The sequence below is a fragment of the Peromyscus maniculatus genome, chromosome 10, assembly GCF_049852395.1.
Source record: "Peromyscus maniculatus bairdii isolate BWxNUB_F1_BW_parent chromosome 10, HU_Pman_BW_mat_3.1, whole genome shotgun sequence".
NCBI lineage: Eukaryota > Metazoa > Chordata > Mammalia > Rodentia > Cricetidae > Peromyscus > Peromyscus maniculatus.
The window spans coordinates 50,576,916-50,586,525 of NC_134861.1; the positions used below are offsets into that span (position 1 = coordinate 50,576,916).

At 42.3% G+C, this 9,610-nt stretch overlaps 1 pseudogene; it reads right to left on the reverse strand.

Annotated features, from left to right (window-relative positions):
• Window positions 1–1,190: 1,190 nt before the first annotated feature.
• LOC143267489 (cofilin-1 pseudogene) lies at window positions 1,191–3,025 on the reverse strand (annotated as a pseudogene).
• Between the last annotated feature and the right edge of the window lie 6,585 nt (window positions 3,026–9,610).

The window sequence follows — 9,610 nt, forward strand, 5'->3', positions numbered from 1 at the left end:
GTAGACCAGGTTGGTCTCTCTCTTTTTTTAAAAAAATATTTTTATTTTATAATTAATTTAATTTTACATATCAGCCACAGATTCCCTTGTCCTCCCTCCTCCCACCCCCAGCCTTCTCCCCCAATCTACCCCCCATTCCCACCTCTGCCAAGGCAAGGTCTCCCCTGGGAAGTCAGCCCAGCCTGGTAGATTCAGTTGGGGGAGGTCCAGTCCTCTCCTCCATACACCAAGGCTGAGCAAAGTATCTCAGCATAGGCCCTAGGTTCCAGAAAGCCAGCTCATGTGTCAAGGACAGGTCCCGGTCCCACTGCCTGGAGTCCCCTAAATAGTTCAAGCTAATCAACTGTCTCACTTATCCAGAGGGCCTGCTCCAGTTCCATGGGGGTTCCTCAGCCATTGGTTCACAGTTCATGTGTTTCCACTAGTTTGGCTATTTGTCCCTGTGCTTTTTCCAATCATGATCTCGATATCTCTTGCTCATATAATCCCTCCTCTCTCTTGCCAATTGGACTCCCAGTGCTCCACCTGGGGTTTGGCCGTGGACCTCTTCATCTGCTTCCATCAGATGAGAGTTCTATCATGACAGTTAGGGTGTTCGGCCATCTGATCACCAGAGTAAGTCAGCTCAGGCACTCTGACCAGGTTGGTCTCTAACTCAGCCTGCCTCTTCCTCCCAAGTGCTGGGATTAAGGTCAGCACTGCCCAGACATTTTTTACATTGAAGGTCTTGTACTTATCCTGTTTCCAGAAATGGCTAGGATCAAGAGGAAAATGATGACATCCACCTGGCACTGGGATGTCATTTTCATAACATTCCATTTACACAAAGAGTGAAACCCACAAGCATAGAGTCACTACTGTGGTTAAAAGTTGGCAGCAAGGGATGAGGAGTTGGGGTGTCATTAAAAAAATGAGAGCTCTTCAAAACTACATGCCTGGGAGGGCACTTGGTCTGCTTCAACCCAAGAAGAACCACAAGACCACAACTGTAGAGGATGGAGAGAAGACTGTGGGCTGAAGAAGTGTGTGGGTGTGTGGGCGTTTGGCAACTGGGGTGAAGGGATTGCCCTTCCCCTGCTAGGATCCCCCAAATCCTCCAGTCTGGCAGGAAAGGGGCAGCCTGTAACCCGCCCCCCCCCAAGAGCAGGTCTGGGGCTGCTAGATGCCCTAGGCAGGGGGATAGAGGTGGCTCACAAAGGCCTGCCCTCCAGCAAGATGGCTATGCTGCCTCCTAGCTTTTCTGCCAGGGTTCAGGGCTCCTTGACCTCCTTGTAGCAATTCACTTAAAATTTATGCATGATCCCTTTCAACTTCTTTTTTTCTAATAGGAAAACTATTAAATCACTTTATTAGACAATCCTGATGTATGAAATTTGCCAGTGAACTCTCACAGTTTTCCATAACTTACACATTCCCAAATTTTATTTATTAATCATATCAATTTACTCATTTGGTCTTAACCACCAAGACACACTCACACCTTTTTCATGGTTTTCATGGGTATTACACCTTTATAAGTAAATGTTAAACTGTAGTTTTATGAGGCCCTAAAAAGTGGAAATTCAAGAGAGAAGAATATTTCTGTTACAAAGCTGAGGGAATATGCCCAATAGTTACATGATTTCCCGGTACTGCTAATGACTATCACTGGCCATGTATGGCTGGAGTACAGTCATGGAGTGTGGCTTTTCATACTCATTAAAGATAACAGCATCCATCACATGACCTGCACTAGGGATGCACCATTAATGGGCCCCGGACAAATGGCCTTTGATGAAGCTTAAATGTAGATGCTTACTATGAGATGGGCTAGAATTACTGACTCATCCAGTGTTTACTATGGACCACATCCTGAGCTAAATGCTGAAGAAACATAAATTCCCTCTGAATGTGGGCCTGCCTTAGAGACTCAGACATCTTGATGAGAATGCGACATCAAGAAGCCTTCTTGACTTCGAATGCCATGGCAGCTTCTTTATGGCATCCTTGGAGCTGGCATAGAGCACTAAGCTCATGGGGGCTGCATTATCAGGTACCCAGATGATAGACACCAGGGTCCCCCTTCTTGTTCTTTTTGGTGTCTAGCTTGCATTGTCAAGAGCATAGCCCCAGTCCTTGTCTGCCAGCATCTTGACCAAGGTGGTGTAGGGGTCCTCCACGGTCTGTTCATATCTCCTACCAGGATCTCCCTGCTCACCTCCAGGATGATGTTCCAGTCCTCAGGCAGAAGAGTACTGCTTTCCCGAGTTTCTTCACTTTTTCTGGCATTGAGGACTTGCACTTCTTCATTTCATTGAATACCTGATGACACCATCAGAGGCAGCCACGCCGGAGGGCTTCTTTCTGAAAGGGAAAGAGAGACATGGACAGGTGCAGAAGAACTAAACTGAGAGATGCAGTTTCAGATAGGATCTGACTGCAGTATCACTTAAAAATATTTATTTTTTATTTTTTGAGATTATAATATAATTTCATCATTTCCTAATTCCCTTCCTTCTCCCTGAACCTTCTCATACACCTCTCCATGTTTTCTTTCAAATTCATGGCCTCTTTTTTCCATTTATTGTAGTTATACACATATATGCATATTCATATATATTTCTACATGCATAAATACAGTATTAGTCTGTATAATATTACTTGTACATATGGTATTATTGTTTTTAAATTACATTTGGATTTTGAACTGCTGCCCTGAAAGCTTACATTTTTTCCTCCTACCTCTGCATTATCTACCCACTAGGTTTTGTTGGTTGTATAGTGCTCAGTCTCAAGGTTCATTATCTGCCTGGTGTATAACTTTCAAATGTTCACATTTAAATGAAGCCAATATTCATCCCCTCTAAAGAGCTCCTTCATCTCACAGGCTTAAATTTTGATTAAACATATATAATATGATTGGCACTGTTTTCTGTTTTGGCTGTTATAATGAAGCCCCATAGACTAGGTGGATTAAACTACAAAAATTTACTTTTCAGAGTCACATAGTCTGGGAAGTTCAGGTTCAAGGTACCTACCTGTACATTCAGTAGCCAGTGGGAGTCTACTTCCTGAGCCATGGACTGTTTTCTCACTGTGCCTTCTTGCAGGAGGAACTATTGGATGTTCTTATTATGAGTACATTATTCTCACTCTTGAGGGCCATAAACTTGTAACCTAATCACCTCCCTAGGCCCCATACCCATACATTCTTCCACTGGGGATTGCTTTTCAACAAATAGATTTTTTGGAGTGGGAGGGCACACACCTTCCATCCAAGATACTGGATTTCATTGGCAAGTGATGTTTTCCATGAGGACCAGAGGGTGGCACTGTAGTACTTCTGTTAAGAGAGTGTCTAGAGTCAACTGGGCCTCGCTCAGCTCCCCCATTTCTTAGTTGTATGACCTTGGGCCAGTTGCTTTCTCAATATCACTGTTTCCTTATTTGAAAGCTAGGGTTAATAAAAGGGCTGACTCCATGGGGTCTTACATGGATTAAATGAGATAATTCAGGCTGTTTAAACTGCTTGGCATACAGTGAGTCCACTCCATTAACTCTGGTTAAGAGAGCTCTTCATGCTCTCAGTATTTATTGTCTGCTACCACGCTTAACATGGGAGACCAAGAGATAAAACATTCTCCCCTCCAGAGTCCGCATCCTAACATTACACAAACACTATTGTTTCCATGTCTAATCCCCTTTAAAGGGATGTAGGTGCTCAAATACCACGCTGTTTGATATTTCTAGATGTAAAAGTGAGTGATGGTGGGCAAGAAAGACTGTTGAGTGGTTATATCCAGTGCCATGGAGGCGCAGGAGGCTGGGCCAGGTGCTGAGGGACTATTCTGGACTGATTCTCAGGAAGAGGTCCCCAGCGAGCAGTGCAGAGCAGCTGTCTCCGACAGATTCATTTCCAAAGTCAAGTGTGTTTTGCCTTAATACTGATATCCCTCCTGTGAAGGTGCATGCTGTTTGCTCAGACGTTGGCCACATTTTGATAATCATTTAACCTTTATTTATTCTGCATGCCCCATGGTGTAGCTAAACACCTCTGACGGCTGGGAAATCTACCCGAGATAAGATGGCTCTTCTCTGGAGGTCCTACTCAATGAAATTCTCCACCAGACACAGATGAGTCAGTTTTATTGAGCCCAGACAGTATCTCACAAGTCTGATTGGTAGGCAAATCCAGCATTTTTCATTAATAAGAAAAATGGGGACAGTTTTGGGACCTCTGATGAAGCCTCCTCCTCTTGCCTCTCCCATTTTTAATTTATTTAGTTCCCTATTACATACCTTTTGACATCAGTGACTTCAGCTGATCTGTATTTATTGCAGGACCAGAGAGGTGAGAGAAAGTAGAAGAAAGTATCATAAAGGCATTTCAAAATCCCACTGGCAAATTCCTGAATCTCTTCACACAGGAAACTTCACATTTCCAATTTAATTTAATTTGTATTTTAAAAAATATCTTTGAGAAATTCTTTAGGCCCTGACATTAAGGTTATAGTGGTTGGATAAGAATAAATTAGGATGCTTTTTACATTCCTGTTTTTAATTTTAGATAGTATGTAGTCCCTCTGGATCTGTAGGGCATTGGATCTAGGACCCCTGTGGATACTAACATCTAAGAATGCTCAGGTCCCTTGTATAAAGGGTGTTTGCATGTAACCTATACAATTCTGCAGCATACTTTAAGTCGTCTCTGGGTTTCTTAAATAGCTAATACAATGTAAATGCCATGTAAACGGTATCATACTGTATCCTTAGAGGGTAATGGATAACAAAAGAAAAAGTCAAGTACTTCACTACAGGTGCAATAAAAACATTTTCCATATGTTGTGAGTGAAACCTGAGAATACAGGACACTGATGAGAAGGGAAAACCATAGTCTTGGAATTCTGAATACCTCTTACATGACTTTGGCCTTCTTTAAGTGATCGCTTTAATTCTAAAGAGGACATTCTCAAATTCTGACCACACAAGTTGTAAAGCACATGTATTGTTCCTAATCAAAAAAAATATTTTGTGAAGTTTGGACTCTTGCTTATGAATATTATTTTGTTAGGTCTCCAAATCAAATTCACAGCCATGGGAATTAATGTATGCAGGGAGTAGCCTGGGGACACTCAGAGCCCAGTCTATGGGTACCCTGGGCTTTACCCTGAGCTGGATGTTGGCAGCTTTGTCAAGGAGTGCTGGGAAGACTAGAGTTTTTCTGCAGAGACTGTTTTATGGTAGTTGGCACCCTCCATATGGACATCTACATAGGACATGCTGTACATGCAGGCAGACCTGTGCTGGTCTGCATGTGTCTATAGAGAGCTTAAGGGGTGTCCAGTGACTGAGAAATTGGGTTTTACTTAGTGTTTACTTAATATAGACTTAACAATGAATACTCAGCAATTGGAGAGGTTCAACTCCGTTAGAGCAACTGACACATCAGAACTTCCTTTTCTAGGTTTTTATCTTATGAAGTATAAATATAGAAACATTATTTCCCATGAAAATTTATCATGTCAAGTGACAAGCATTTTGAATGTAAAATGCATATCATACTTAGAAGGCTTAGTATATAAAAATGAAAACAATTTGTGAATAAGTATGTGTATTGATTATAAGCTTGAAGGAAAATATTTTGGACATACTTGCTTAAATGAAATGTTATTAAAATTAATGTCATTTACAAAACATTAGAAAATTCACAATATTTAAAACTACACATGTAATCCTCATAGTATTTTATAGGACAACTTTGGTGTAGACCCAAAAATTCCAAAAAGAGTTTATTTTTTTATAAGGAATTAATATGTATTTTGTTTTTTCTCAAACATAATATAGAAATTATAATCAAATCAATTCATCTAAAAAGGAAAACTCTGGAGGGAGAGATGGCTCAGTAGATAAGAACACTTGCTGTGTACACAGGAAGGATCCCAGCACCCACGTCATAAGCTATGTGTGGCCGTACATGCTGTAATCCCAGAACTGTGGGGAGACAGAGATAGGAGGTTTGTTGGGGCTTCCTGGCCAGCAGCCTAGGCTCAGGTTCAGTGAGATCCTATCTCAAAGAAGAGGAATGGAATGGTAAAGCAGGGGACCAGATGTCCTCTCTGGCCTCTGCTGTATACTTATAGGTGCACATAGTACCACTCACATGTGTGCAAATACCATACCTATAGTGCTTGCGCGCGCGCGCGCACGCACACACACACACACACACACACACACACACACACATGCGCACTCACGCACAGTCTTGGAACCACTTTCATACATCATTTGCATACTTTGACATATATGTATTCTTTGAAGCAACAGTCACACATGCTATGAGAGCCTGGCACATCTCAAGTGAACCCACTGGAAGTTATAAACGCGGCAGAACATGAACAATGGCCTCAGGAGACCCCTACCTTGGACACCAGAAGCTGAAATACAACGCCGCTGTTGTCAATGCCTAGAGCTCTGTTTAGTTTAGCACACGTATAAATGCCATTCAGGCTTGTGGTCACTTTGCGGAGATCTAGCGATCTTTCCTGGAGTGTTTTTAATAGAAGAACCCAGCCTTTCACTAATTGAATGTCACCAGCTACCTGATAATGTCAATGGAACTGAATGTTATCATCTGAGAGTGACTTCTAGCTGCTGGGGAAGGCTGAGGGGAAGCCCGAGTGTATGAGTGCAACATGAAAGATGGTGATAATATGGCCACAGAAGGCTGCCATGATTGATTGGCCATTAAAAAGAATTTATAGCACTTCAATCTTTTTGCCTTGTGAAGCCCGCCTGAATGGGCCACTCTAATGATTGGATTTAGAACTATGTTGAAAGATCAGCTAGACTTATCAACTGGGCTTTGATGTTAAATTGACCCTGGATTTGGAATCACAAAGACTCAAGGGGATTGGAATGCTGACTCTCCTCCCGGCCAGCTAAGTGACTTTTGACAAATGATGTCAAACTTCCTGGGCCTCATTTTCTCACTCTGGAAATGGGTGTGATGCTGGCTTTCTCACCTATGTGCAGTGGGTACACGGTAATGGCCTTGCGTCAGTCACCACTCTTCTATCCCTCGTTGGCATGCTTCCCCACTCCCCAGGCCATGGTTTTCTGAACCAGCCCTTAACTGTGTGATGACACTGGAATTCCATGCCTGCTGTCACCTCCTGGCCACCACCTCCACCACCATTTCCCCAGTTGCGAACATCTGTAAGAGTGTTTACTTGTGCCAGGAATTTTGCTGCTTCTTCTTCTTCTTCTTCTTCTTCTTCTTCTTCTTCTTCTTCTTCTTCTTCTTCTTCTTCTTCTTCTTCTTCTTCTTCTTCTTCTTCCTCTTCTTCTTCCTCTTCCTCTTCCTCTCTTCCTCCTCCTCTTCCTCTCTTCCTCCTCCTCCTCCTTCACCCTTTTTCATTCTTTTTAGGAGCTGAGGACTGATCCCAGGGCCCTGCACTGCTAGGCAAGTGCCCTGCCACTGAGCTAAATCTCCAGTTCTCCAATCCCCTCACACAAGCTTTTGAAGAGATGAGGATCTGAAGACTTGGGAAGGTTAACCAATTTGCTTAGGAAAATTACTCCTTGTTATAGTTAGAAACAACCAAAATTCAAGTGTATGCCCGACTTAGAAGCATTAGTAGCAATTACTAATTGGCTTCGGGTCTCAGAAGCATTGATTACTGAGAAGGTTCTGCAGTTGCAGGCTGGCTCCTCTGAAGACCTTGTTTGTGTTCAGAGAGCACTTCTACCCCTCCTTACCCCCCAGTGATCTGCAAGGGCTAGTGTCGCCTGTGGCTTAGTTTACTTCTTTCTGGTGAGAATTTCATTTTTAAGAAATTAAATTAGAAAAAGAAAATCAGCTAGCTTTCATTATTGCAAGCATCAAATACTGTTTCTATGAGAGTGAAGGCCAAAGCAATAATACGTTTTAAGCCCATGCCAGCCTTGGGGAATGAGTCAGTGAGAAGTTGTTCCCTTTAAGCATGATTACAAAGGCAAACGAACCTGCTATACAGTGAGTGCATGACGCTGTGCCGTCCCTTCCAAGTGCTGGAGACTGAGCCTGTCTTACGGCTTTGTAGGGTCGATACGGAAAATGGGTGAAAGGAAAGCAAAAAAGAGCCTGTGTGCCAAAAATGGGTGTGAGAACACATCTTTGCTGAGCTCTGCACGGGACCCCACTCCCTTCCAATGTTTCCTTTCTAAAGAGGGAGACCATTGCTTCTGACGGTTGTTTGGAGAACTTAGAAAATTTGTATTTTTTTTTTTACTTGAATAAGGCCTATTCCATAAGGGCTGTTCAACTTGATCCATCAACAAATATGTATTGATCATTCTGCTTCAGTCAATAAGTTATAAGCATTTAAACTATAAGTCAAGCTTTGGTCTAGGCCTTAGAGCTAGAGAACCAGTGGATGTTAGAGACTTTTGTGGAGTTTAGCTTCAGTCGAGGAGAGAATAGATGCCTGTGATGAGTAAGTGAATATTGGGGCCCAGAGAGTGTGAAGTGAGGAGGCAATATTGTGAACAGCAGGTATTAAGGAAAAGATGACATCACCAAAGCCCCTTCTTTCTTTAGAGCATCCCACACATGACAGACATGAAAAACTATTTGTTGATAACTAACTGAATTTTATCAAGAATTGGTTCTTTTTGTGGCCTTTAAAATATGTATTGGAGTTCTAATGAGAAACAGAAAGGGGGTGGGCCCCAGTGGGAAGAGAAGTGGGGAGGAACTTGGAGGAGTAGAGGGAGGGGAAACCATAATCAGGATGTATTTATTATATAAGAAAAAAAGCTGTGATCAATAAAATGAAAAAAATATGAATTCAAGCTCTTGTTACAAGTAAGCTCTACAAATAGAACTTTTCTTTGTCCATTTGCTTTCTTGCATGTATGTGCATAAGCATGCATGTATAACTGTACTACCATCACAGCATGTGTGTGGAGGTCAGAGGACAACCTCCAGGGACTGTCTTCACCTTGTTAGAGGCAGGGTCTCTTGTTCATCATTGTGTGTCCTGTCTTCACCACCCCCCTCACCCTTTACTTACACACATGTGAGCTATTGCATCTGGCTTTTACATGGGTCCAAAGGACCAATCAGCATCTTAGCCATTGAACTATTTCCATAGCTCCCATAATAAGCCTTTTCTAAGAGTGCTGCTCACCCACTGGGAGCAGCAGAATTAAAGTTATTGCTTCTCTGACGTGTTCCACAAAATATCTACCAAGAGTCCTATCTGGCTATGGTTGTGACAGTTTTATCTTCTTGTTCATTGTCATGTGGCTGTTAGGTAAAATGCAAGTTTAAGGGTCCCATCATGGACTACAAGGACTTTTTAAATTCATCATTGTCTTTGTACAAGCAAAAGTCAATGTTATGTCATTTTGAGGAGACATCGAAGGGTCTAAATATATGCTCTTACTTACTACACCTCCTTGCTTGGGGGAAGGAAGCTTATGTAAGGTATTGAAAACAAACCGCAGTTGATCCCCAGGAGGAAAAGAACATTTTTTTTGCTGTAAACCATTTTTATTGCAAACCTTGGAGTGGAACCTACCCTGTAGGTTCCTGAATGAATCAGATCTACTGATGATAACTTGGTTCTGTCATTTCATGAAATAGTTT